We start from the raw sequence: 27,572 nt of genomic DNA on the forward strand, positions 1-27,572 counted from the left end.
AACATAGAAGCTGAGAAGAGAGAATTTTCCTGTAGTTGGAACAAAACTTGGCTAAAGGGCAAAGGAGTTTTAAAAATTGTAAGTCGTCTAAGTACAGAAAAACCTAGTGGGAAATTGGTTGCAGTCCAGACTTGCCTACTAACCACAAGCCTGTGAGGCTTACAGTGGAATCTGCTGTCAAGGTGTCTGCCATCTGTCACCTACTCCTTCAGAAAGCAAAGGAGTAATTAACTGCTCAGGAAATGCAAACTCTGCCAGTCATTCGGATCCGTTACCTACACAACATGGGGCATCTACCACTGACCCCAAAGTCAATGGGACTTCAGGTCCAAAACAGAGAATCTCGTCACATCTGCGGGGCAATAGGGGCTCTTGGGCAGGCAGTGTGCAGCCCAAACACACTTATCATGGAGTCTGTATGGCATGCCTTTGGTCAAAAATGTCATGGTGCCAGATGCTTTGAGGCCAGTGAGGCACAGCATCTGCACTGTGGAAGCTAAAATTCCTGCTGTCTGTGGGCTGGCTCTAATATCACTTCTTTAGGGAAGCCCTGCATGACTTCTCGCCAAAGCCAGACAACTCCCCTTATGGTGCAGCCTGACTGAGTCCATACTTCTCCTTCACTGCAGTGATGGCCACTTACCATCGGCACTCAGCCCAATGGTAAAGGAATCTGTTTCAATGCCTTTCTCCATCTTTGAATCATAAACTCCATATAGAATGTATTCATCATTGAGCTTTCAGTGCCTAGATGAGTGTCTTAAGATATAACAGATGCTTCTTATTTTTTCTTTAGTGGATCATTGAATGAGAGCCAAAGAGACCCCATACCAAAGTGGACCAATGCATACAGTCTGGTTTCCCTGAACAAAGTACCAAAGAATAAAATATGTATGCTGGTTGAATACAAAAGAAAATATTTTTAAGGGGTGCAAGGCAAGGGGAAATTCTTGTTTGGAAGAGTATTTATGACTTGTGAACTAGTCATAGATTGATCAGTAAATAACAGGTTTTATCCTAAAAAGCCTTTGCAGAAATGTCAAGGAATTAAGGGTTCTATGAATCACAGGAGAGAAAAGAGCAGCTGGGTTGGGGAAGAGAGGGAACTAGAATATAGTGCTACTTGGGAGCAGGCATGGCAGTGGCAATGAGACAATCCAAAGTGTATTAAGCAAAATGTGTTAAGCAAATAGGACTGTGATTCCAGGAATCTCTTAAATGAACACCTATTTCGTGGGTGTCTTTGGGCTGGATGCCCGAGATATGCTAATAAACAAAACACATCTGGGCTTTGTCTTCAAGGAGCTTTCAATATAGAGACTGGGGATTTACGATAGACTGGGATGCAGTACAAAATGTAGGGGAAACAGTTTGTTCAAAGACCTTATGATGAAGTCTTTCAGCCACAGAATAAGAATCCCAGTTTTGATGATGGAAACTGACCCTATAGAATCTTACCCAGATCCCTGTGGTCAAGAATCTCTTGTATCTTTAAAGGACAACTTGAACACTGAATGCAGTATGTCCCCTTGCTAAACTCTGATGGGCCTAAGGAAATAAATGAAGAATACAGTAGAAAAGGATTTGGATTTTTTTTCTCTAAAATCATGAGGTTTCCATGCCAAACACCATTAAAATGCTGCTCACAGTTCGCCGGTATTATGCTATGATAGTTTTTCAATGGTCTTAGCAGAGAAAACGGAAAGTATTAGAACCAAATGTGCCACTTAACGATTCTATGAATCACTTCGTATTTCTCCCCGTCTCCCTTCCTGTTTCTATCCCTCCCTCCTGCCTTCCTTTCTTCACCCCCTTTCTTTGGATAATGTGCATGTTTTAAAGCCCTAAATACAATAGTCTACATAAAGCAGGTAAATAATAAAAGGTAGAATAAACTATTGTTGATTTTCATCACAGACCCTAGCCAGACCAGACCTTTAATAAATACTCATCAAACAAAGGCACTATAGTACATCCTTACTTTTTTTTTCTATTCACTGAAAATGGAATATTTAGACAATCAATTAATTTCTTTCATGTTCATGTAGCAGTTTAGATACCCATGAATAATATAAAATGTAGAAAAATCAGTAAAGACTAAATGTTGATAGACTCATTCATAGTTCCATTTATTCATTCAAATACTCACTGAGTGTACCTGCTATGTGTCAAGCACTATTCCAGATATTGGGTATATATCAATGAATAAAATAGGCAAACTCTCTGTCCTTATGGAACTTACATTCTACTTGTGGAGCAAAGACAATGAATGGACGTGATAAATCACATCATATATTAGATACTATGGGAAAAGAGTAGAGCTGAATATGCGAGATTAAGAGTGCTCGAGCTAGGAGGGAGGCTTAGATTTTAAAGCCCCTCCAACCACAGAGCAGATTGGAAAGAGATGAGGGAGCTCACTATGTAGGCATCCTTAGGAAGAGTGCTCCAGAGACTAAGGGGAAGACCCTAAGAGTGAAACGTGTGTGTGTCAGCAGACCGGGGTAGCTGGAGGGTGCAATCAAGGGGAAAATGCGGTAAGAGATGTGAGAGATTCGCATAATATAGAGTCTTGTGGACCACTCACCTTGGCTTTTACCAAAAGTGAGACGGGCACAACAATGTGAAAGTACTTAATATCACTACACTGCACACTCAGAACTGGTTAAAGTTCATGTTATGCACACATTTGGTCACAATTTTAAAAAGTGAGAACTGAAATGGAAGGTTGTGGGAGGGTACAGAATAGAGAAGTGGTGAAGTCTGGCATTTTATAAGCAGCGGTCTGGCTGTTGTGCTGAGAACAGGCTGGAGAGGGATGAGGTGGGATCCAGGGTGGTGCTGAGATAAGCTGGGTGAGAGACGATAGTGACTTGGACCAAGGCGCTGGCGGTGGAGGTAGAGAGAAGTGCTCAGAGTCTGGATACATACTGAGAGTTGACCTTATAGGACTTGCTGATGGACTGATTACAGGGTATAAAAGAAAAGAATCAAGGATGATTTCAAGGTTTTTGCCCTAAGGATTCACATGATGGAGTTGCTATCCCTGAGATTGAAAGTTTGAAGGTGAAATGGGCCTTTTGGGGAAAAGACCAGGCATTGAGTTTCAGGCATGGGCAGTCTGAGAGGTTCGAAGCAAAGATGTTGAGTAGACCATGGGAATGAGAGTTCAGAGTCCAGGAGCAGGCTCTGAGTTCGAGATACAAATGTGGGAGCTATTAGCATCATTTCAGGTGGTACTTAAAGCCGTGCGACTGCGGGAGATCTCAGGGAGTGAGTGTATGAAAACAGGAAGGGAGGACAAAGCGCTGAACTTGGGGGTACTCCAACATTGAAAGGCTGGGCAAAGAAGAATAATCAGGAAAAAAAACCAAAGAAGGAGCGGCCCATGGGAAGAAAAAATCAAGAAAGCTTAGTGTCCTGAGTGCCCAGCGGAATGCAGAGGAGAGCGTGAGCAAGCATGTCAAACACTGCCGAAAGGTGGGTGAAAGGCTTCTGTGACCTTTGGATTTGAATCATGGAGGTAACTCTTGCCTTTGGCTAGTTTCTGTGGGAGGGTCAAGGTAAAAGGACTGGATTGGGTTTCAGAACAAATGGGAGCAGAGGAACTAGAGACAATTAGTACAGATGACATTTCAAGCCATTTTGCTGAAAAGAGTAGCAAAGAAATGAGGTGGAAGATAGTAAGGAAGTTGGGCTAAGAGAGCATTGTTATGAGATCATAGAAACGATAGCAGGTGTGTATGCCAATGAGAAAGTTTCAACAGCCAGGGAAAGAGTAATGAAGGAGAAAGAGAATGGAATTGCTAAATGAATGAATGAATAAACAAATACATGTATGGATATATAAACCAGTAACCAGGACAGGTCCAGCATTAATAGCTGAAATAAAATCTGTACAGGTTCAACTTCTATCCTCAGTCAAAAGGCAGATATAGGAAGAAAAGTGCTATTGAAGCCCTGTCTTCACAAAACTCTCAAAATGTGTAGTAAGAGTTTCTCCCCTCAATCAGTATTTCAGAGATCCATGTGATCACTGTGAGTGAAAAACAATGTCTTGGTTTCTTTTTTGTTTTTCACTTCCTCTTCTCCCCTCCCCCTTTCCGTTCTCCTTCTTTCCTTCCTTCCCTTCCTCTCTCTCTCTTTTCTCCATCCTTTCCTCCTTCCTCTCTTCCCTGCTTTCTCTTTTGAAGCTGAGAGCAGAAAGGACTCTATTTCTTCTGCTCCCAGGTCCATTACCTCCTATCTGCCTACCAGGCAAGAGGCTGCTCACTTGTTTACACTTAAAAATGGTGAGACAGGGGGCCTGACCTCCTTACGGCCATTCTTGGGTAACTTTCACCATCATTCCTATTATTATTATTTATTATTATTATTATTATTGAAAGAAACAAGTCTGTCAGAGGGGGAAAAAATACCCCCTCTCTCATCCTGCCCTATGGAAGATTTACTGACATTTTGCAAATGGCCAGAACCAGGTAAGGGTGCTGGGAACTTTCCCAGTGATTTGTAGCTCTCCCTTCCAGGAAGTCCATCTTTAATGGAAAAGTCTCTAGCAGCACACTCCTTGATTAAAGTGGGACTACAAGGAGAGGACCTTAACTGTCCTGCAGAAGGCTCCTGAAATTAGCGCATTGTTAACCTGACCTCAAGATATTCCAGTCTCTGTAGAAATTAGTGTTGCAATGTTTAGAAAAGCACAATTTTTCTTTTTCTTCCTTTTTTTTGTGATTTAGTTATGACTTTCTTCACCTGATATAACTGCACTTGACATGAAGTAATTCTAACACAGGATCAAGAGATTTACTCAAAAGATAAAACCTAATGTAATTTTCTTTGCAAAATGATTCACAACAGCCTTAAAAATAACAAGTTCTCCAACTGCCTTTAAAATAGGTGATTTACAAAAACAAATGTTTTACACATATTTCAGGGCCATTTCTGTCATGGCAGCCTTGTGGCTTTAGGTACCGTCCATATACTAATGACTACAAAATTCAAATCTGTAGCCCAAAGAATGTGACACTCATATGTCCACCACTGGGCAAACACTTTTGAGCTCCTAGTAACTGCGGAACACTGTGCTGGATCTTGGATAAACAGAAAAGCATCATTTTTCTGTGAGACTACTATTCACTGAATTAGCCTGCTGCATGGCAGACATAGTACTGGGCCCTTTACACATATTCTCTTCCTAAGACTACATTATCATCCTCATGTACTGAACACCTACTTTGGCCAGGATCTGTGCTTTGTGTTTTATATCATGCCATTTCATTGTAATTCAAAGCCATGATTTCAGTATCTTCCCCTATTTCTCCAGTGAAGAAATGGTGGCTCAGATAAGTTAATTAACTTGCCTAAGTTTGGGAGGCCAGTTAGTAGTGCAGCTGGGATTGTACCCCAACTCTAATTTCAAAGCCCATGCTCTTGACCTGTCTCCCTTGGGTATCATTTCTTTTTCCTCTGCCTGCTATTATTTCTTCTCCCTACTCTCTTTCATCTATCATTCCTGTTTTTGTTTTATTTTTCCTGATCCTCTCTAAAGTTTTCACTCTTAGTTACAAGCTTTATTTCTTAGCATGGTAGAGTGGATCTTCTGGGCTCAACCTTAACTCTTCCATCCGATCTTCTGTACTCCTTATCCACACACCTGACGCATTAGCCAAGTCAAACTCTTTGGACTTCCTGAGCAAATATGGTCTTTGCTGACCAACTTTCATGGCATTTCAGTCCCCTAAGACATTCTGCTCATTACTTATGCATGCTGACATCTTCTTCTAGAGAGTATGCTCCCTGAGGGCAAGATCTTCTTCACTATTTCAGTCTGGGGACCTATCATAGAAACTTGCACTTAGGTTTGCACACAATTCCTAAATTCCTGTTGAATGGCTGAATGAAAAAAAAATGGATGTATGAAAACTTCCAGGCCAGTACCACTACTCCATGAAGCTTTCTATGAGCTCCCCTGATTGAAAAATATCCCTCCCTCCTCACAATTCTACAATTCTTACTTTTCACATCTACCTGTGACTTTTTCTCTTCTGTGTGTCCTTGTTCTATTTTCCTTACTGAAATGTATTTAATTACAGACAGAGCCCCTATTTTACTCATGTTCAACTCTACCAATGAATTCCTCAACCTAGAATTTGCTCTTTTAGTATTTATCCTCTTTCCCCTCCCTTCCAAGGGAAAATCTAGTTAGAATGTAGTGTCTTTTAGAAACCAAGTAAGGCAAGTTTCTATGTGAAACTTTACCCACCTAGCTGACACCTTCTGACAGGACGTGACTTATTTATATTGGATTATATAAATGTTGGCAGATGGCTTGAATGTAGTGTATGTGTGCTGTCTCCTTAACTAGATTATAAGTTCCCTGAAGACAGAATCATCTTTATTTAACAGATAACATCTTTATCAGTATCTAGGATCTCATTCTGTGCAGAGCAAACATGATCTAAACAGTCCCCATGTGGAGATTTAGGATTTTCATGGGTAGCCGATTCTTGGCCTGTGTAATGCATATGACAATTCTTCCCTAAACCTGAAGTTATGCATGCTCCATTTTTGTCTATGGCTTTTTTTTTTTTTTTAATCATTCATTACTATAGAGGCTCACAGCCTGGAACATCTCTGAGACAAAACCAGTCCTGGAGAAATCAAGTACTGAAGCCATTTCAGAACCACTTCCTCCGTGCAAAGCACATGGGTGAGGAGTGAAAATGGGGTCATATTTCTATGTCTCTAAGGACTCTACTTTTGGGGACATTGTAAGGACTGATTCCAACAACCCAAATTACTGGTTTTTGGAGAGCACAGAAAAACTTAGGGCACAAAAAAGCCAATACCTACAGGGCTGGGCAAAAGTAGGGTTACAGTTGGGAGTGCCTGAAACATAGAGTTTATTCTTGCATTATTTATTAATTATTGTATTATTTTCCATGTAAACAGTACACCTACTTTTGCCCCACCCTGTATTAACTGCAGTAGCAAAATTCATTTCTCTCCAACCCACACTGTAGCCAATTATTAGCTCTGATTGTGATGCTTTGATTATTTCTTGCCAAGTCCACAGGAATTAAATGTCAACATTTTATCAGGCAATAGAAGGAACAGATCAACATGGCCCCAAATCTCATGTTCATAGCCTCTTCTTCACAGCGAAATGTACCAGAAGCTGTTCTGAGGAAATCTTGGGATAATACAACTTTTGGGGAATTTATTGCTAAGGAAATGCTGTGAACTTGTCCTTTTCCTACCACTCCAATCCCAACTGAAATCATGTCTGACCCTCCCTCCCCTCCATTCTCATCCCACCAGTTTGCCTTCCAGATCTCAAAAATGCCGTGCCTCTTCTGACTTCAGGATCTGGAAAGCAAACATGCTACTCTCTTTGCCTAAACTACTCTCTCTCTCTCCCTTTCCCTTGGCTAACATCTCTTCATTTTTTAAAAATTGCAGCTTAAGCAGCATTTCCTGAGCAAGGCCTTTTCGGAAGACATGCTATCTTGCTCTCTACAGTACCCTGTTCTTTTCCTCCGTTAAAGCATCTACCAAAATTCATCATTATATGTTCGTTTGTGGGTTGACTGTGAATTTCTGCTTCCCTAGAAGACTGTAAAATTCACCAGGGCGAAGTCATAACTGTTTTTTTTCATTGTAACATTCCTCCTGGCCCACAGCCCAAGGTCTGACACATAGTAGACACACAATCAATGTTCAATGAAAATACAGTTTTCTAGAATGTTTGTTAATAGTTGTTGCCCGATCACTTGGGTTCATATCCTTTTTCTAATATCATTCACATACACACACACACACACACACACACACACTTGGCTTCTAGTCAAACTGGGTGTAGCAGACATGTAAGACAAAGAAAATTTACAAACCAATGAAACCCTACCTTATTCTTTTAATTCTCCTTCGCTAATCCTATACCTGCAAATGCATGCATTGTGAAATGTATACACACCCTCCTGATTCTTAAATTCAAGCCCTTGTCTCGGCCAGTCTCCGCCCTTTCAATTTGCAGGAAGAAAGACCACCAGAGGCTAGGTGGGAAGATCTTTCTATGCCAAGAAGTCTGACCCAGTGAACTATTTCAGTCAAACGCGCAGTTTGAATTGGATTGCCGGATGGCTGAAAAGGGATTTCTGGATTAGACAGTTCATTAGTGGCTGTGCCAGCTTCTAGGGCCTGTCGGTCTGTGCTCTGCATGCCTGGAGTTAGCGAAGTGACACAGTGAAGGCTGTCTGAGTGACAGGAGTCAGTGAGTCACTTGGAATAATGGCTGGAATAGCAGCTACCCAGGGGCACCAACCACACTCTTAGGTCTAGGATCCCCAAAGTGTCCACAATTGAAAATGAGTTTTTGTGTCATTTGAAAACGACTTGCTGAGCACCTTCTGTATGCCTAACCAAGGGCACTGTTTCGGGAAATAATTCTAGGAGGTAGTCAACAGCAGTCTCTCCCAAATCACAATTTAAATTCCAGCTTCACCATTTACTAGCTGGCACATCTTACCTATATTTCTTTTTTTTTTTTTTTTTTAATATATTTATTGATTATGCTATTACAGTTGTCCCATTTCCCCCCCCACTCCACTCCATCCTGCCCACCCCCGTCCCTCCCACATTCCCCCCCTATAGTTCATGTCCATAGGTCATACTTATAAGTTCTTTGGCTTCTACATTTCCTACACTATTTTTACCCTCCCCCTGTCTATTTTCCACCTATCATCTATGCTACTTATTCTCTGTACCTTTCCCCCTCTCTCCCCCTCCCACTCCCTTAATGACAACCCTCATGTTCTAGTTGTTTGCCTAGTTTGCTCTCATTTTTGTTTTATGTGTGGCCATTAATAACTGTGAGTTTGCTGTCATTTTTACTGTTCCAATTTTTGATCTTCTTTTTCTTAGGTAACTCCCTTTAACATTTCATATAATAAGGGCTTGGTGATGATGAGCTTCTTTAACTTGACCTTATCTGAGAAGCACTTTATCTTCCCTTCCATTCTAAGTGATAGCTTTGCTGGATACAGTAATCTTGGATGTAGGTCCTTGCGTTTAATCTTGGGTAATGTAATTATGATGTGCCTTGGTGTGTTCCTCCTTGGGTCCAGCTTCTTTGGGACTCTCTGAGCTTCCTGGACTTCCCGGAAGTCTATTTCCTTTGCCAGCTTAGGGAAGTTCTCCTTCATTATTTGTTCAAATAAGTTTTCAATTTTTTGTTCTTCCTCTTCTCCTTCTGGCACCCCTATAATTCGGATGTGGGAACGTTTCAAGGCGTCCGGGAGGTTCCTAAGCCTCTCCTCATTTTTCCAAGTTCTTGTTTCTTCATTCTTTTCTGCTTGGATGTTTGTTTCTTCCTTCTGGTCCACACCATTGATTTGAGTCCCAGTTTCCTTCTCATCACTATTGGTTCCCTGTACATTTTCCTTTGTTTCTCTTAGCATAGGCTTCATTTTTTCATCTGTTTTTCGAATAGATTCAACCAAGTCTGTGAGCATATTGATAACCAGTGCTTTGAACTGTGCATCCGATAGGTTGGCTATCTCTTCGTCGCTTAGTTGTATTTTTTCTGGAGCTTTGAAGTGTTCTGTCATTTGGGCCATTTTTTTTTTTTTTTGTCTTGGCGCGTCTGTTACTTTAATGGGCGGAGCCTTAGGTGTTCACAGGGGCGGGGTAATGCTGGTCGCTGCGCTGTGACGCTGTACGTGGGGGAGGGGCCGAGTGGGAGCAATGGCGCCCGCCTCACTCTCCTCCGGATTTCAATCTTTCACTCTGATACCCACAATCAAACTGGGCCCCTCTGGTGCTGGTTCCCGAGTAAGTGGGCCTGTGCACACTCTAGGCCCTTGTGGGTCTCTCCAACAACCTCTTCTGTGAGGCTGGGGGTCTCTCCTGCTGCCGCCCCAACCCCCAGGGGCGCTTTCAATCAGAGGTTTGAGGCTTTATTTCCCGGAGCTGGAGCCCTGGGTTGCACAGTCTGCTTCGCTGCCCGCCGTTCGTCAGGTTTATCTGTGGGCGAATTTGGTGCCGCGCGGGGTGCTACCCGCCACTCTGCCTGCCCCACTCTCCGCCACTCTGAGTCCGGCCCTCTCGGTTTATCTGCGCAGATGTGGGGCCGCAGGGTCTGCTAGTGCTCGGACTGCCTGCGCCATTTGTCCCACACTCCGCCAGTCTCAGTCCCGCCACAGCCGCGCGAGTCCTCTCCACCCCGGTGCCCGTCTCTGCCCCTCCTACCAGTCTGGATGAATGGTTATTTTCTATTTTCTTGGTGTTGGTCCCCCTTGTTGTTCGATTCTCTGTCAGTTCTGGTTGTGCGAGGAGGCGCAGTGTGTCTACCTACGCCGCCATCTTGGTTCTCCTTACCTATATTTCTTAACCTCTTTCTCCCCATCACGTACCTAATCACATTACTGTAAAATGGGGAGGCTTTATACCAAGGATTAACTGAGGAAATTTATGCAAAGTCTTTAGAACGGTGCCCAACACATACAAGCACTAAATAAATGTTTATTTATTTAATTTGAATACTGCTTTACTTAGAAGTAATACAGTGAATGGTTAACAGCATCACTTTAGACATCGGAGAGATGCCATTCAGCTCTGCCATTTATAACTGACGTGCCTTTGGACAAGTTACTTGAATTCTCTGACCCTCAGTTTCCTTCTCTGGAAAATAAGAATAACGGTACCACTCTGGAGGGGAGTTATGAAGATTAAATGAGATAAGGAAGGTAAGGAACTTCCTAGCACATTACAGACCCTCAATTAATATGGCAATGTGTTATTTCTCCAAAGGAATTACTCCTTTGGATACCAGAGGAGGCAGAGCTAGTCTTTGCAACTCCACAGCACAGGGCCAGACAATCCAGGGGACACGAGTTGCAGAGGCTGGTCACATCTGACCAGCAGACTTGGTTTATTTTGCACCACAAAGCTAGCCCATACCAAGTTTTCCATTTTTTTTTAAGTTACCAACATTTAAAAGTTGTGAAGTTTCATATATTTTTTAAAAATCCAGATTTTTTTTCCCCTGGCTGGGTGGGGCTCAGTTGGTTGAAGCATTGTCCTGTACACCAAAAGGTGGCAGATTAGATTCCCAATTGGGGCACAAACCTAAGCTGTGGGTTCGATTCCTGGTCAGGGTGAGTATGGGAGGCAACTGACCAATGTTGCTCTCTCACATCAATGTGCCTCTCTCTCTCTTCCTTCCTCCCTTCCTCTCTCTCCTCCTCTTCCTCACTCTCTAAAATCAATAAAAACATATACTCAGGTGAGGATTTAAAAATAAATCCAGATTGTCAGTTTCTTTAGAAAAATAAAAAGACGGGCACCATTGGGCTGGCATTCCCACATGGCCACTCCTGGCTGCCGTCTTTAGCCTCAACTCCCCCGCTCCTGTACCCCTACCTTGAGGCTGAATGTCTCCTCCTAATCATCTTCCTAAGGGTTTCCTGTTCCTCTCTGTTGTCATCTTTGATGTTACAAGGCCTCTGGAGGCATCTGAGTTAGCAGCTGCTGGTCTTGACTGTTCGCTGGTATCCCCTGGAAACTGATACCTCTACAAGGCAGTAGGCAAGGACTCATCCCCTTTATCCACATGGCCTCAGACCACTTGTCTGCACTGGCTAACGAAAAGTGTACAATGAGTCAATTTCACAGCTAAAGGCTGGCCTCTCTACTTACCTGAGCCCATGCTTGGAGAACAACCTCTTACCTGAAAGTGAACCCATAAATTCACGACTTATCCTGTGTTTTCTCCAGTTCCATTTAATCTGAGGGTAGAGGATATGTGACAATGGACAGGGGTGCTACACAGCAATGCTTTAGAGTCAAGTTCTGTAAATACAGCCTATAAAATTGCCAGTCCCTCAAGATGCTGTTCCTTGAGTGAAAAAATTCACATTTTGGAAATAGCTTATACATTATCTCCCATCTTTGGGACTCACCTTGGCAAATTAAAGTCTCAGAAAACCTCTAAGGAAGAGGTTCACCCACAGTTCAATCAACAGATATTTTCTGAGCACTTTCGATATGCCAGGCACTGTTCTAAGTGCTGGGAATTCAGCACTGCTAGATAAGAACCCTGAACTTGGTTAACTTATTTTAGTGTGGAGTAAAGGGAAATGCTTCACTGTGTTTCCAAATTTTTGACTATATAAGACCCCAGGGAAATAAAGATCCCCCAACTAGTGCGTAACAAAGTAAGACCATTCCAGAACCCTTCTGAGAAAAACATAATTTACTTCTTCAAAAGTCAGTGAGCCCACTAGGTCAGCCTGAGTTTGGGGGTAAAACCCCCTACAGATTAGGTGAAGTTTTCTGAGACTATCACAGAAAGGTTCATTTGACTTTCACCTCCAAAGGGGAGCCATTTTTCTCTGCATCTAATATGACCCAGTTGGAAAAGTGCTTGTTTTTCACTGTTTAATCTTCTGCATCACCTACTGTTGATTAGATTTAATTAATTTATGTTTCTAATGAATTTAGAACCTCACGGTGCTATAGCAGGGAAAATTTCAGACAGCATCTGGCCACCAGATGGATTGATTACCTTGTCTGCAAAAGTCTTTCAAACATCTGGGGCCTGAATTTGTGAAACATCCAGAAGCTCTTTCAGAGGCAAGAGCTGCCCAATCAAGGGGAAAGAGAAGGTGCTAGAAACAGGTAAGGTTTTCTTTGACTTCCAAACCAGGATCCTGGCTCTCGCCCAGCATGAATCACATTTTGCTGCACACTGGCACAGTTTCAATGGCACCAAATAGACTGATCTGAATCTATTTTGTTCAGCATAATCAGAAGCCACCAGGCCTGAGCCCAGGCTGCCACCCTGTGAACTTCCTTGGCACTTCCTCCCTTGTGGAAGCTCCCTCTGATCATTAAGATGAAACATTTATAGAAAACATTTAGAGAAGCACTTGGCTCTCATTCACTCAACAAACATTATTGGGTGCTTGGCACTGAGCCACATGCACCTCTTCATTAGCTACTCTTGGCAACAACCTGACGAGGTAGGCAAGCAGTGCTCCTCCACTCTCACGGATGTGGCTAAGCACTATACAAAAATAATAATTACTAACAATACTATGAACACTACGAATAAAGGATGTAGACAGACATGCACGCACACACACACACACACACACACACACACACCAGACTCTCTAAATAAAGCACTTTACATGTGTTAACTCATTTAACTCTCACAATAAAACCACGAGTTGGATGTCACTCTTACCACCCCATTTTACAGATGACAGTGCTGAGGTACTGGGGATCCATGTGACTTGCTCAGAGTAACCCAGCCAGCCATTGGCATAGCCTTCTCATGTGGGCAGTCTACCTTGAGAGCCTTTCCTGACCTCTCTGCTTTCCTACCCCTAGGCAACATTTAGGGGAGACCTACTATCTGTTAGACACTGTCCCAGGGGATTTGCTGTGTTGTGTTCCAGTTACTCATGCCTTATGTCACAGGTATTATTATTCCCAGATGAGGAAGCTGAAGACTACAAAGTAACTTACTGGGGTCACGGGGAGAGTTAGTAACAGGGAGGGGGCTTAACTCCAGTCTACAGGGTTGCAAAGACTGCTCTGTGCTTACTGAGGAAAAGGGGTGGTGTGAACTCCATTGCTTCCTCAAAACTGCACCAGGAAACCTTCTGGACAAATCAGAAGAGAGGGGTCCTTGGCTGCTTTGTATGGCCCAGAACACTCCAGAAAAAGGGGGGATGTGCAAAGAATAAGAAAATAGCTTCGTCTTAAAGAGGTAGGGGAAAGGTGTTAGAAATCTGGAAATCTCATTGCCTGGCTGGTTTTTCTGGCTCAAATTCAAAGAGAAATGACTGACAACCAAGTGGGCTGCTTACAATAAAAACAACAATGAAAAAGCCTGTCTCACGGAACACCTGAAATTTTCTGAACAATAAATGCTGGCTGTTGCACAATCAGGTTGCCGCAATTACAACCTGCATTGAAAAATCCCAGTTTCACATGGGTCCTGTGGCACAACATCATTCACTCAGTCTTGCCACTTCTCTCATTTAAAACGTCCCCTATTTACTTCCATTCTTCCCTTGCCTGAGCCTCTGTTCATCACAGCCATGCCATCTGCCTTCTTCGGACCTTTGTCCTTGTTTCGTCTCTGCTTGGGACTATTCCCATCTCAATGTCCCCCTTGGTCTGGCCAAACTTTGTTTGTCCTCAAGCCTCATGTTGGACATCTTTTCCTTCAGGAAGGCTTCCTTGACTTTCCTGTTCTGGGTTAGTGGTCCATTTAAGTGCAACCTATATTTCCTCCTATTTGAGCACTTTCTACAACATAAAGTAACCACTTGCCTATTTGTCAGTCTCTTCACAGAGAGAGCATTATGTTGGTTACTGTTGTATGTATCCCCAGTGTATGGGTCTGGTACATAACAGGTGTCCAATGCATTTTTCATTGAGTGAATGGATAGAGAGATTGTGAACATGACCACATCCTCTTGGCTGGTTCCCCATTTAAAATCTCTCATCGCCACACTTTGCATTACATCCTAGAAGTCACTCAATTTCCTACTAAGCCTTCTTATCACTTCCCTTTGAACATTCACATGGAAGTCAGAAGAGTGATCATCTCTGGGGGTGAGGCAGAGTTAAGGGGCAGGGGTCACAGGGTCCTAAAAGTTTCCTATAACTTGATCTTGGTAATGGTAACTTAGGTGTATACGTAGGTAAAAATCATTAAATTCAACACAAGAAAAATGCACCTTAACTAATTAATAATTCAACATAAATAAATAGATCCTTTGAAGGTTCATTTGTGTTGATAGGATAAAATCTGGATCTCTTTGCCCCCAAGTTCAAGGTTCTTCACTCATTGGCCCGCTTAGCAACTTACTTGTTCAAACTCACTCTTCTAATACACATGCCCTGATCTTCTCATGGGTCCTCAATCTCTTCTCTCTGGTTCCCACCTCTATGCCCCAAATCATGCTGCCTTATCTTTCTCTTCCTTTCTCTTCCTTTCTCTTTTACCTGTGTGAAGCCCCTCCCATTCTCGAAGGACCACAAATCTTGTTAACCTCTCTCTTTGGAACCCTATTTTGCCTGGTCCATTTATTCATGCCAATATTTCCTAAAGACTGTAAGCTCCTTGAAAAGCAAAGACTTTCTCTCATTTTCAATTTTTATTTTTAGCCTAGTGCCCAGTACAATGGTAGCTTCTGAACACATTTTTGTTGTGAACATGAGAGCCTACCGATGTGCCCAGACTCTTGGCAGCTATGGACTCATACAGAGATCAAACAGACAGGTTGTCTGTGTCCTCTAGGATGAAAACTCAGTGTCAACATTAAGGCCATGGACTTAGGATTCATGTGGGGTTTCATATAAAGGTTTTAGAACTTGCTGGCTCTGTGATCCAGTGCCATCAACTGTCATCACCAAAATTCTGTTTCCTCATCTGTAAATGGGGACTTTCTCATAGGGCTGTTGTAAGGGTCACATAAGAACTTAATTTTTAATTTGATTAGTGAGCACTTATTTAATTAGTCATCTTGCTAAATAAAACACAATCATATCAAAAAAAGTCCATATTGTTATTATTATCACACAAAGGATTCAGCACAGTGACGGACTCACAGGAAACACTTAACATGTGGTGGATGGTATTATCAGAACTATTAGATACAGATTAACAGTTCCAGTGAGAAAAACCTATGAACTGGTAAAACTGTAGCAAGCCAGCAGAGCGGGCATCCTATGAGAGATGTACATGTGCACATACCCCCTGAATGATTCAATCCATAGGAAACTCCTCAGGGAAATTCCATCACACCCCATTAACATGGTCCTAAAGGCAAGAGCTGGCCTCTGATCTCTACATATTTAAAATCTTTTCAAAAATTCTGCATCCATAACCATCTTGAAATGGTATACAGAAGCAAGCGTATCTGGGAGGTACGTGCAAAAAGCATTTTACTTTAGTTCTAGCTGACATAATTCTTTAATCATCATAATTCCTGGTGCTTCTCCGAAAACTTTTGACCTTAGGCGAGCTCTTTGATTGCTCAATAGGCTTTTGACAGGGAGGAAAGGAGAAAACTGAGGAACAAGTTCACGGCGTGTTCTTACACTCTCATTTAAAAGACAACAGTTTAATAATTCTAATTCATACACACTTTTATTCACGCAATCAATAATTCATGGCAATTGCTCTGCAGCAGTTCGGTGACAACAGAAAAGGCAGCGTGTTTCTTCTCTTCCCTTCGCCTGCCTTTCTTCACTCAGTCATGCCTGCAGCCTGGAGAGCACAGGATCTCAAGAAAACAGTTTCCATGGTGATTCCTCCTTTGAGTACCCAACTGTATTTCACTCTTTCTGGAGTGAATTAATGCTTTTTATTGCTTTCATGCTAAATATATTGAAGATTAGATTTGATTTCCTCTGCAGCAACACAGTTTTATCAGGAAAATGGAAAGAAAAAAACACAGCATGAAGAAACTATATTTTTTTGCCACTGCACTATCAAAAAGAAAAGAAAAACATTTCACGGGCGAAAAAGAACCAGCCACAGGGAGATGGATGCAGGTGTTTTCTGAAAGCTAGGATGCGCATGCATGCATACATCTAAATGTTAGAAAGCCTGCCTTGGAGGAAATGATCTTAATTCCTCCATATGTTGAAAGTGGTATAAAGTGTTTTATATGTCATAAAACACTGAGTTACAGGAAATAACCTGATTTTTAATGTACTACCCTCTTCTCAGCACAGAAAATATAAGGTTGTATAGAAGAAAATCTTCATACCCACAATACTGTCCCTACTCTATATTTTATGAAGGAGACTTTTGCTTTCTCTCTCCTCATGCTAGCTCAATAACAGGCCTTACTTAGTTTTCAAAATAGCCACATGATGTTCCTGAGACGCCCACAGCACTCTGAATGTCCTGACACAGACCTTATCACACTAACACAACCCACTTGTTCATCCTCCCCCCTGGACCCTGAGTGGGTAGGACCTGTGTAGTTCTCACTCACCCTTGCACCCAGCACTGCCCGTGAAGAAATGAACATTATCATCAGAAAACTATGAAAGGGTAACTTAAGACACTGAGGTGTCCCCTGTAAAGCATCAACAGGCTGGTGTGTTGCATGGAGAGGGATTCATGTAAATTAGAAACAGATCTCGGCAGCAGGAGTTCCCTTCCTATCTTGGGGGCAGTCGGGGGTTAAAGGGAAGAACTGGTGGGGAGGAGGTGGGCAAAGAGCAGTACCATCCAGTGAAGTCCCCCTTCTCCATATTACACACCCATCCCACCCAGCCTGTGGTCAAGTCGTCCCCAGACATCAAGTAACAAGAAGAAAACTGGGATTTGAACCAATTTGAACCAAGGAGTAAGTATTCAACATCTATGCCAAACCAGGTGCTGATGAGACCTGACTTGAACACAAGAATGTTGGTCTCTAGAGAGTTTAGAGTCCAGAGGGATGCTTTTGGTAACATGTAGAAAGGGGTGTGGCTGAGCAGAAACACAGACACAGTGGTTATTAACAACAGTGCCAACAACGGATATTTACTGAACAACATCTTAGGAACTCTTTTAAGTACCATATATGTACGAACTCACCGGATCCTCATAACAAATCTATAGTTGGTATTATTATTTTTATTTAACATATAAGGAATCTGAGGCTTAGAAAGGCTAGGTTATTTGCCTAACATCCTCAAGCCAGTTAGTAGAGGAGCCCAGATTCAAACCCATGCAGTCTGGTCCTTAAGCTGATATCTTAGCATCCACATAGTTCTGAATCTCCAGCTCATGGGATCTCACCTGAGAGAACTACTCTACAAAGCATTTCCCATTGTCTTCTGTGCTGTGGGAATTACTCCAAGTGCATTAGGTTCATAAATGCCTCTGGGATATCCTCAGGATACATAGAGGGCCAGATAAAATTCCAGATTCCACAAGAAAAACCAATGCTGTGGCTAAGTTGATGTTTGAACAGAGGGACTTAAATGTCCCTCTAACTATGACATAAACTATGGCAGGACTGCCTCTGGTCCACACAGACATCTCCATAGGGGCTGTCGACTTTCATACTATGGGCACACTCCAGGGTTCTGAGGCAGCTCTACAAAGAGGCTCTTTTGAAACTTTCTAAACCACCTTGCAGGAAATTCAAAATTCATCAACTGTATGCTGACTTCATTCCGTGGAACACTGTGGCAAGAATAAGATCTCAGTGTATGAGTTCACAGACCCATCCCTTTATTTCCAAGAGCATGGATTCCCTTAACCATGTGAAACATATGGATTAAAAAAAAAAAAAAGACAGGGAGGAAGTGTATTTAGGCTTATGGGCAGGATTATGAGGCTTTAATTTTTACTTTTGCTTCATTGAGATCATTCTATTTCTCAGTTTTCTGTAAGGAGCATGCATAACATTACAAAACAACTCACTTTGAAGGAATACTGAGACTCCAATAAAAGGAAAGCAAAGACAGGAACAAGGGAGATGCTGATTTAGTAAGTGTTAATCTATCAGAGCTCAGAATTAGGAAGCAAAAAACAGAGGTTTAATCTCCAGCAGTATCTATCCTACTGTGTGACTCCTACTAATGGGATATTTTAAAAGAAGACCCTTCGTCCATTCACTGCTTATTACTTAATGAGCAGTGAAAACCTAAAGTGTTTGTCTCTCCAAGGGATCATGTTATTTTCACACCAGGATCACAAAGTTAACTGATCGATCTCTGAGGGTCTCTTAGACTCACAGCCTGCTAGTTAACACTGCTCTCCTGTCCTTTCCATCAGAACAAAGCAATGCTCCAGCATTTGGGTAAGATTACACATTTATCATTAGAAAGCACAGCTGAATAGTCATGGGGAGTCTGATCAGGAAACAGAGAGATATCCTTGCAGAAGAAACTGATGAGGTCTTTGAGGTGCTCAGTGGAAAGGAGGAAGGGGAAAGCTAGCTCTAGGTGCTTCCAAGGTGTGAGTTTGGAGAGAAAAACACAGATTCGATGTTATCTTTCTGCCCGAGCTACATGTGGCATGCCAGCTGGCTCCTCTTCCAATCGCCTCTTTATTAGCAAATCCCACACTCATATTTTGCTAGTCTTCTCATAAATAAAGTATCACACATATCAGGAAGACATTCCTGATGGCACACTGCACTCCAAGGAAGCTAGAACAGATGAAGAAAAAAATGGGGCCTTTCCAGTATATACAATTAATGCAATTGCTAGCATTTAAATGTGTAGGGCTGCTGGGTTCTGGATGTTGGGTGCATCCCCAGTAATACAGTCTGCTCCTAGGACTTTTCCTGGGTCTTATCATATCTGTTTAGGAGCTTTCTGTTTATAGTACTGGGCAGAAAATTAAGACTATTTTTCCAGAGACAGTAACCAATCCTGTACTACATCTGTTGTTAAATAATCAGCATCTATGTAGCAGAGAGAAGGTCAGTTTGCATTTCTGTAGGTTCCTCTTCTCTCCCTCTTCATTTTCCCTGACCTCCCTGGAGTATATACAACTGAGTTATTAAGGGCTCAGGATTTGAAGTCAGGTGGATCTGGGCTCAAAGCACAGTTCTGCCCCATCAGGTATGAGATCTTGGGAGAGCCAGTCACTCTCATTCCCAATTTCTTCTCCTGTAAAACAGTGAAGAAAATCTTTCCTTTTTCATAGGCTAGTGGTGAGCATGCAAGGAGATAATGCAAACCAAGGAGCTGCCACCAGGCCTGGCAATTGATATATCCTTTACAAAGGTTAGAAAGACAGGAAATGTGACATGACAAGAATTTGGGGACAGCTCTGCCTGGTGGCTGAGTTGGTTGGAGCATCATCCCATACACCAGAAGGTTGCAGATTTGATCCCCAGTCAGAGCACATACCTAGGGCATGGGTTCAATCTCCAATCAAGAGGTGTTTGGGAGGCAACTGATCTATATTTCTCTCTCACATCAGTGTTTCTCAATCTCTCTCTCCACCCCATCCTCTCTCTCTAAAATCAATAAAAACATATCCTTGAGTGAGGATTTAAAAAAAAGAACTTGGGGGCGGAGTAGACATGCTCACTGAAATTTTTTTGTCTTTCCCATATGAGAGGTTTATCATCTTGCAATGAGTTCAAACCAATTTCTCTTATCTGTGTTGTTGGCTATGGCTTTTCTTTTCAACCCCAAAGTTAGAACCATAAATATCTCCCATGGACTTGATGATTAAGATAAGGTCCAAGGACTCTTTCCTTATTTACTGTTTGAAAACAATCTTTTGTAGTGATTTCTGATGGATGGCAGATATGTTTATGACTCAGGCCTCTTGGCAAAGTCCCTGACGCTGACTCATCCGTTACCCAGGGAGGAAAGAAGGCAGCTGAAAACATCATGTATTTATTCTGCTTCTCCAGTATGGTGAAAGGTCAGAGGTAAGGCACTCAACACAGGACTGAGTATGAGAAGCAGAATCTCAATAACACCTTCTTGACCACAGAGGAAAAGAAGTTCTGACAAGCACACACTATTAAAAATATTTGCAAAGTTCTCCTCAATACACACGCTACTGCATTGCTGATGATAATATTCTGCCCAATGCCTCCGGCTCTCAGCTCCAGACTCCCAGCAACTCCTGGACCTGCACAGAACAAGCAAAAACCAAGTGACAGCTGATGGAAAGGGAACAGAAATAGAAAGGAGGCATGGTTTGGAATTTCCACCATGACCGTGGCCTTGAAGTGAGGAATAAAGAGCAACTTTGCAGAAGCGTAAGAGGAAATAAAAAAGGTTTCGTAAAACACAACGTAAAGTTTACGATTATGACTGTGGACAATGAGAGGACCATTACTATCACACTACAGCCACCAACAAGGACAACGTCAATAAAATATACTGAATGTAAGAAGCTGAGGAAGATGCAAACCAATTCAAGGGGAAATACTAGGAGATAATTCTTGAGTACTTTGTGTCGGGGACAGGGCTACAAAGTCTAACTGTGTTTTTTTTCATCTAATCCTCAAATGGTCAAACTATGAGATCGGTTCTATACACATTCACAGCAGCAGAACTCAAGGCTTAGAGAAGTAAACAACTAGCTCAAGACCACACAGTTAGTGAAGACAGGGGATTCCAAAGCCTGTTTTCTGCTATCGGTGCTTCAGCAAAGGAGCTGTGTTGAAAACAGTGCTACCCATTGCCTATAAATTATTGACGTATACCCTGCTAAAATTATGTGAAGTACTCGACATTACTCTTGGCAATAAGCATAGGTTATGGGAGAAAATCTGGGCCAACTGTGGACCTCGAGGCCACCGTGAACTCTGGGCACCACCTGCTTTACGGATGTAACTCAGTGGGGTTGCTTTACAGAGACTCTTACATTAAACTCCAAACACTCGAGTAGCCCATTCAGTGCAAGTTATATGGGAACATGAGATGAAATTTATTGCGTTTCCAAAGCACAGGGCTGGGTGGTTTTTTAAAAAGGCATTTATGGGATTGCTGAAGGATACTTGAGGTCAATGTCAACAGAAATATTTTTGAAAGATATAAAGTTTTGTGTGTAGGGGGGACTTCTGTCTAGTTTCAAGGCAGCAGATGCTCCCAACAACACTACTCCTGCTCTATATTTTAAATGAATGATTATGATCTCTAGAGCCCACCCATCAACTTTTGGTTTCCAGCAAGAAACATATGGCCTCATAAAAGTAAACTTACTAAGGTTTGAGGTTAGAGAAAGAAGACAATGGGATGCCAAGTTTCTGAGGGAAGGCTGTTCTTTCTAAGCTTGGGCTAGAGCTTTAGACCAAACCTCCCTCAGGCAGGCCTCGAGCTGGCATCCAGTTTGCAGGGCATGAGCAGATGTGGGGCAGGGAATGTAAAACAGACGTCATTTTTTTCACAGGAATACATATCATAGTCACTATCCTGGGCGATTCCTGCTTGCCAAGGCCCTACCACAAGGTCTTTGCAACACACTGGTTGGATAGTACCTACGCTCTGTATTGGATTTTAGTTTGCATTGTAACAACAATAATGGTAGTAATAGTAGTATAACAACAGCTAACATTTCTGAGCATTTCCAGGCACTATTGGATGTCCTTTATATATACAAACTTATAGGGTTGTGGTGAAGGGAATATAAGTTTGGTACTATTATTAACCCCTTTTTACAGATAGAGAAATGTATGAAGTGCCCCGTGTGTGACAGCTCATTCAGTCCTCAGTTACCTATGTAGGTACTTTATTATTCCCACTTTACAGGTGAGGAAGCTGAGGCACAGCATGGTTAAATGCTCCATTCCCACCACTATTAGGTAAAAGTTGGCATTATTAGGTAAAAGCAAACCTCCAGGTTTGCTTGTTTTCAGAGTTCACATTCTTATCACATTGCATCACACATTTGATACCAGTACTCCTTCCCTCTGGTCACACTAAGTCCATGTTGCCCCCCTTTTACTAAGTCTCCAATCCTTCCTTCTCCCACTCTGACTGTGCTAGTGAGAATGAGACACAACATGTCTCAGATTCCTCAGCTGTCAAAAGGGATGAAATCAATACCTACACCTCAATGGGCTGGTGGGACCATGAAATCCCATAATGTATGGAGAAGTTTTCTATGGTGCCTCCCATATAGAAAGACCTGATACCCATTATTAGAATTAAATCACAGCTCTCATTACCCTCCTCTCTCCCTGCCAATGATGTTTCCTTCCTGGGCCCTGAAAGAAGCTGAGGATGAATTCCCTAAGAGAATGAGTGAGAGGGCCTAGGGTTAATGTGTTGGAGATGAACTGAGCCAAACAAGAGGAAAAGGAGAGGGGGGATTGTTCTGGATATCCTTGCTGGGACCCCCATCTTTTATTATTTGTATAAATCACTTGACTGTGAAGGTGCCACAGGCCAAGCCTCCGAATGTGCCGATGATAATTAATTGGGTAGCACAATCAATAATGGGGAAACCAGGCTGCCAAATGGAGAAGGATTTAGATCATTTAAATCCTAGGCTATGAGTTGTCAAATCCAGTTTAATACTGATAAGTGTGAGATAATAACTCACGGCAAACACTCCTCCCCGCTACTAAACCTCAACCATAGCCCTCCTAACCCCTTCTCTCATCCCCTGAAAACAGAAAGAGAACCACGAGGGGACGTGCAGAATAAAAGGGGTGGTATATACTGATCAGAAATGAGCCCAAGTTATTACATAATAATCCCAGATGCCTCCGGTTGGGCTTAGAGCAAATACAGAGAGCTAATAGAATGCTGCAAGGTTCAATTAGCTGCAAAAGGGATTCTAAATCAGAGCAGGCTTTATACTATTAAATTGGATGGGGGAAAAAAGAGTCTCACAGTTGGGCATGACCGAAAAATGCAAAGAAGTTGGGAAACATAAAACCATGGACATTGCTGGGTGGCGAAGCAGAGCCTGGGGGTGGAGTCAACTCTGAGGGGCACTGGTGTCAAAGCCAGAGACAATTTAGTCATAAGAATGTCCCATCTCAGCAGCTGAGGCCATGCTTACAGGACTCACCCATCCTCAGAGACATAGCCTAGAGGCAGGTTCCTACCTGATAACATGGGAATTTCAGAAATTAGAATAATCAGTCATTGCTGAATTTAATGATGAATTATTTTACTCATTCAGGAAATATCTACTGAACACTAAATACATGCCAGCCATTGTTCTAGAGCTGAGGGGCCATCGTTACACAAAACAGAGGCAGCGGTGACAATTGAGTGTTTCCACTGTGTCATATTCTGCATGCTTTAGCTGCTTCAATCCTCACAACAGTATAATGAGGTAGTTCCCATTGTGTAATAAATGCTATGTCTCCCCCTGCACCCCCAGTTTGTATGTTGAAGTTCTAATGCACAATGTGATGGTATTTCAAGAAGGGGCTTTTGGGAGGTGACGAAGTTTAGATGAGGTCATGAGGGTGGGGCCCTGGTGATGGGATTAGCACCCTTACAGAAAAAACACCAGGGGGTTTGCTCTCTCTCTCTCTGCCATGGGACGATACAGTGAGAAGGTGACTGCAAGCCAGAGGAGAGCTTTCAGTAGGGAAATGCATTGGCCAGAACTTTGATCTTAGACTTCAGGCCTCCAGAACTGTGAGATATAAATCCTTGTTTAAGCCACTCAGTCTACGGTATTTTGTTATGCAGCCAGAGCAGACTAAAACAGTCACTGTGATCACCACCTTTTATAAATGAGTAAACTGAGGCTCAGAGAGATGTTCAAACCCCATCTGTCTAAAACCCAGATAAGTTACAGGGCTTCCAAATGGGAAGTAAAACACAGCAGCCTATAGGAAGAAGTGAGAACACCTCTGCTAGTTGGCCACCACCCCCCAGCACTACCCCCTTTCCTAGGTGCACACAGAGGTACACTTCACAAGTGGTATATGAACTAAAGTGAATTAGAACATTCTGGTTCTGGTGTAACCTGGAGACTCTGAATGTCATCTTATAGTCTCTGCTTCACAATTGGGCAGTAAATTATGTACTGTCTACAGTAGATTCCTCATGGGAAAGCCCTGTGTTCCCAGCAGTAGGTTCTTGAAGGAGGAAATTCACTGAACTTTACTCCTCGAAGTATTTTGAGGAGCTCATGACCACCGGAGGGCACATTAAAACAGATTCCTGAGCCTGACCCCAGTCCTGCTCAGTCAGACTGTTTAGGAAGGGGACCTGGGACCCTCAGGTAACTCCGAAGCTCCCCACAGATTTTGAAAAGACATGGTCAGTAAAGATGAGGTACACTCAGGATGGGAGGTTCAAAACCAGCAGGCGACCCTTCGGCTCTACCCATGTGTGTGCTCAAGACATGAAGAGGGCATGGGATGGACATGAGCTAAATACACTCTTGTAACTTTCACTCAGTGAAGTATTTTTTTACCTTCCTGAACGTTTTCATATGTACTTTAAAAAATGTTCTTATAATCTGAAATTGGCGAAGGGGAAGGGAGCCAGTGTCCATCAAGAGCGGACAGTGTTGCATAGCCATAGAAACCCCATCTTTCTGGGAGTGGAAGGTGACCCCCCCCCCACAGCATCCTTCCTTTTGGACACCTGAGTCCATCTGGACTCTCTTAACAGTTTAGAGGCCAGATTGGAACCCATACCCAGGGCTAACAGCAAGCATGCAAGGGACTGTCTCTCTCCAGAGGTGCTGAGCACCCCCAAGGCCCTGAGGATGGTGTTGGACCAGGGAGAAGTGGGTTGCCATCTACCAGGATTTCTAGAGATGTCAGTCCTGCCTGTACTGAAAAGGAGGCTTCCCATATCGAGAGACCGCGATTTTAGGTCACCTAATTTTTAATTTATTCTATCATGTCACAGTTGATACACCCTTGTATGTCATCCTCAATTCTTGGGAAACAGCATGGAGAAAAAATGTTCTAGTTCAACAATCCTGTTCTGACAGCTCAATATCAGCATCAGCCTAGTTTCCAAATATAAACAGGTGGACTGAATACTGTTTCCATGCTTCTATGTAAGAAATTGTATTTTTTGTAGAGGGGGAGACTTATCAAGCTTTGTACCTCATGGTGATTCTTCATGGAGGTGATAGGATTTCCTTAATCGAGCCCATTAGACTATCTCCTTGTAATTATCTCAGGGGCCAATCTGTCTATGTAACCGGCTCTGGAAGAATCAAACCTTCGCATTCTTACAAAAGAAAATGCTATGTACATGTCAGAAGAAAACCGTTTTGAAGAATTACTAGCTAACCATTTCAACAACAGCCGGGGTTGGAGGGAGGTGCTTTGCTGTGATACTGCAGAAAATTGCTGGATTTGGGACTTTATTGCCCCGAAGGGGATTTCTCTTTTTTCCATGGGTATTTTAATAAATCAAAAATGTGCATGACGCCAGTGGCACAGGTTACTCACACCATCTGGTGAGGCTGGGCAGGCTGCTGCCTGCCTGCTCGCTGTGGGAGGGCACCAGAGCCCTAAGGTTGGAGAGGTTGCCAAAGCTCGGGGTGGCTCTGGGGGTAACTAACTAATGACGAGCTCTGCTGCCTTGCTGATTGGGCAGGCCAGCTGTCTCGGCTCCCTTCACTAGGGCCACCAATGCCATGATACTGTGGACAGGTACTACAATTTTTCAGCCTGTGTGCTACTTGAAGATATTCACACTATGCAACAATATTCCAATTTCTTCATTCTATTTTTTTGTTGCAATTTAAAAAAATTTTTTGTTATTCAATTACAGTTGTCTGCATTTTTTCCCCACCTCTATACCCCACCCCAGCCAAACCCACCTCCCTCCCCCACCTCCACCCTCCCCCTTGATTTTGTCCATGTGTCCTTTATAGTAGCTCCTGTAAACCCCTCTCCCTACTATCCCCTCCCCACTCCCCTCTGGTTATTGTTAGATTGTTCTTAACTTCAATGTCTCTAGTTATATTTTGTTTGCTTTTTTCTTTTGTTGATTATGTTGCAAATTTTAATGTACAGAATATAGAGAGTAGACCCATAGGGAAGAGGAAATCATGGAAAGCTAAGAATTATATCATGATTATAACAAAAATAAATCATAGTAATTGCTATGGATTGAATTGTGTCCCCTCTAAAATTCATACATTGAAGTCCTGACCCCCAAAACCTCCGAATGTGACTTTATTTGGAAACAGGGTCATTGCAGACATAATTATTAAGATGAGGCTATTAGGGTGGACTTTAATCCAATATGCCTGGTGTCCTTATAAGGAGGAGAAATTGGGACACAGAGACATGCACACATGGAGAACATCATGTGAACACGAAGACAGAGAACAGGGCGGTGCACCTATAAGTCAAAGAATGCCAGAGACAGCCAGCAGCTGGGGAAGAGACACCAACAGCTTTGCTGTCACAGCCCTCAAAAGGAGCCCACCCTGCTGACAGTGTGACCTCAAATTTCAAGCCTCAAGAACTGTGAGACAATAACTCTGTTGTTTAAGCCACTCAGCTTATAGCACTTTACCACAGCAGTTTTAGTAACTCATACGTGAGCCAGGTTCTGTGCTATGCATTTTGTTTACATTATCTTTCAATCTTCTTTATGAATAGTCTTATGGGCTACAGACTGGTAGGAAATGAATGCATGAGTGGGGGGAAATTTCTTTCCCTTTTGCCACTGAAAGGACATTTTAATAGGGTTTTCATTCTATGCTGGACTGAAAGGACTTGGGAAATGATGTAGGATTCATATGCTCCCTGCATATGTGACTTTGCCAAAAATTTATAAAACCATCAAATTAGGCTATTAGAAGGCATCATGTGTAGGACTCTCCCCATCTGCGACACATGTGGGAGGCCCCTTTCAAGAGAAAGACAAGGTGATGCAGCTTCTGTATGCAGATGAGAAGGAACTGCATTAATTTTAGCCAGTGACTCCGTGGCATTTTAACTTCTAGACTAAAGGCCTCCTTCCTCTAGTTTAATCCAATTCAAATCTCTCAAACACCTTAGTGATTTAATTTTTTTCCCCTTTTTTCTGATTCTATTTAACACTTATTTCAATTCTCCTCCCTGGCGAGTTGATTTTCACCACGTTTCCTTCCAACAGGCCCTTTGCAGTACAAGGAA

General features: G+C 42.6%; 1 protein-coding gene across 5 annotated transcripts in view; it reads right to left on the reverse strand.

Moving 5' to 3' along the window:
- Window positions 1–27,572, reverse strand: part of PPP2R2B (protein phosphatase 2 regulatory subunit Bbeta) — a 416,365-nt gene that overhangs the window by 114,644 nt on the left and 274,149 nt on the right. The gene's annotated exons all lie outside the window — the stretch shown is intronic.

Source organism: Desmodus rotundus, chromosome 6, assembly GCF_022682495.2.
Source record: "Desmodus rotundus isolate HL8 chromosome 6, HLdesRot8A.1, whole genome shotgun sequence".
Taxonomy (NCBI): domain Eukaryota; kingdom Metazoa; phylum Chordata; class Mammalia; order Chiroptera; family Phyllostomidae; genus Desmodus; species Desmodus rotundus.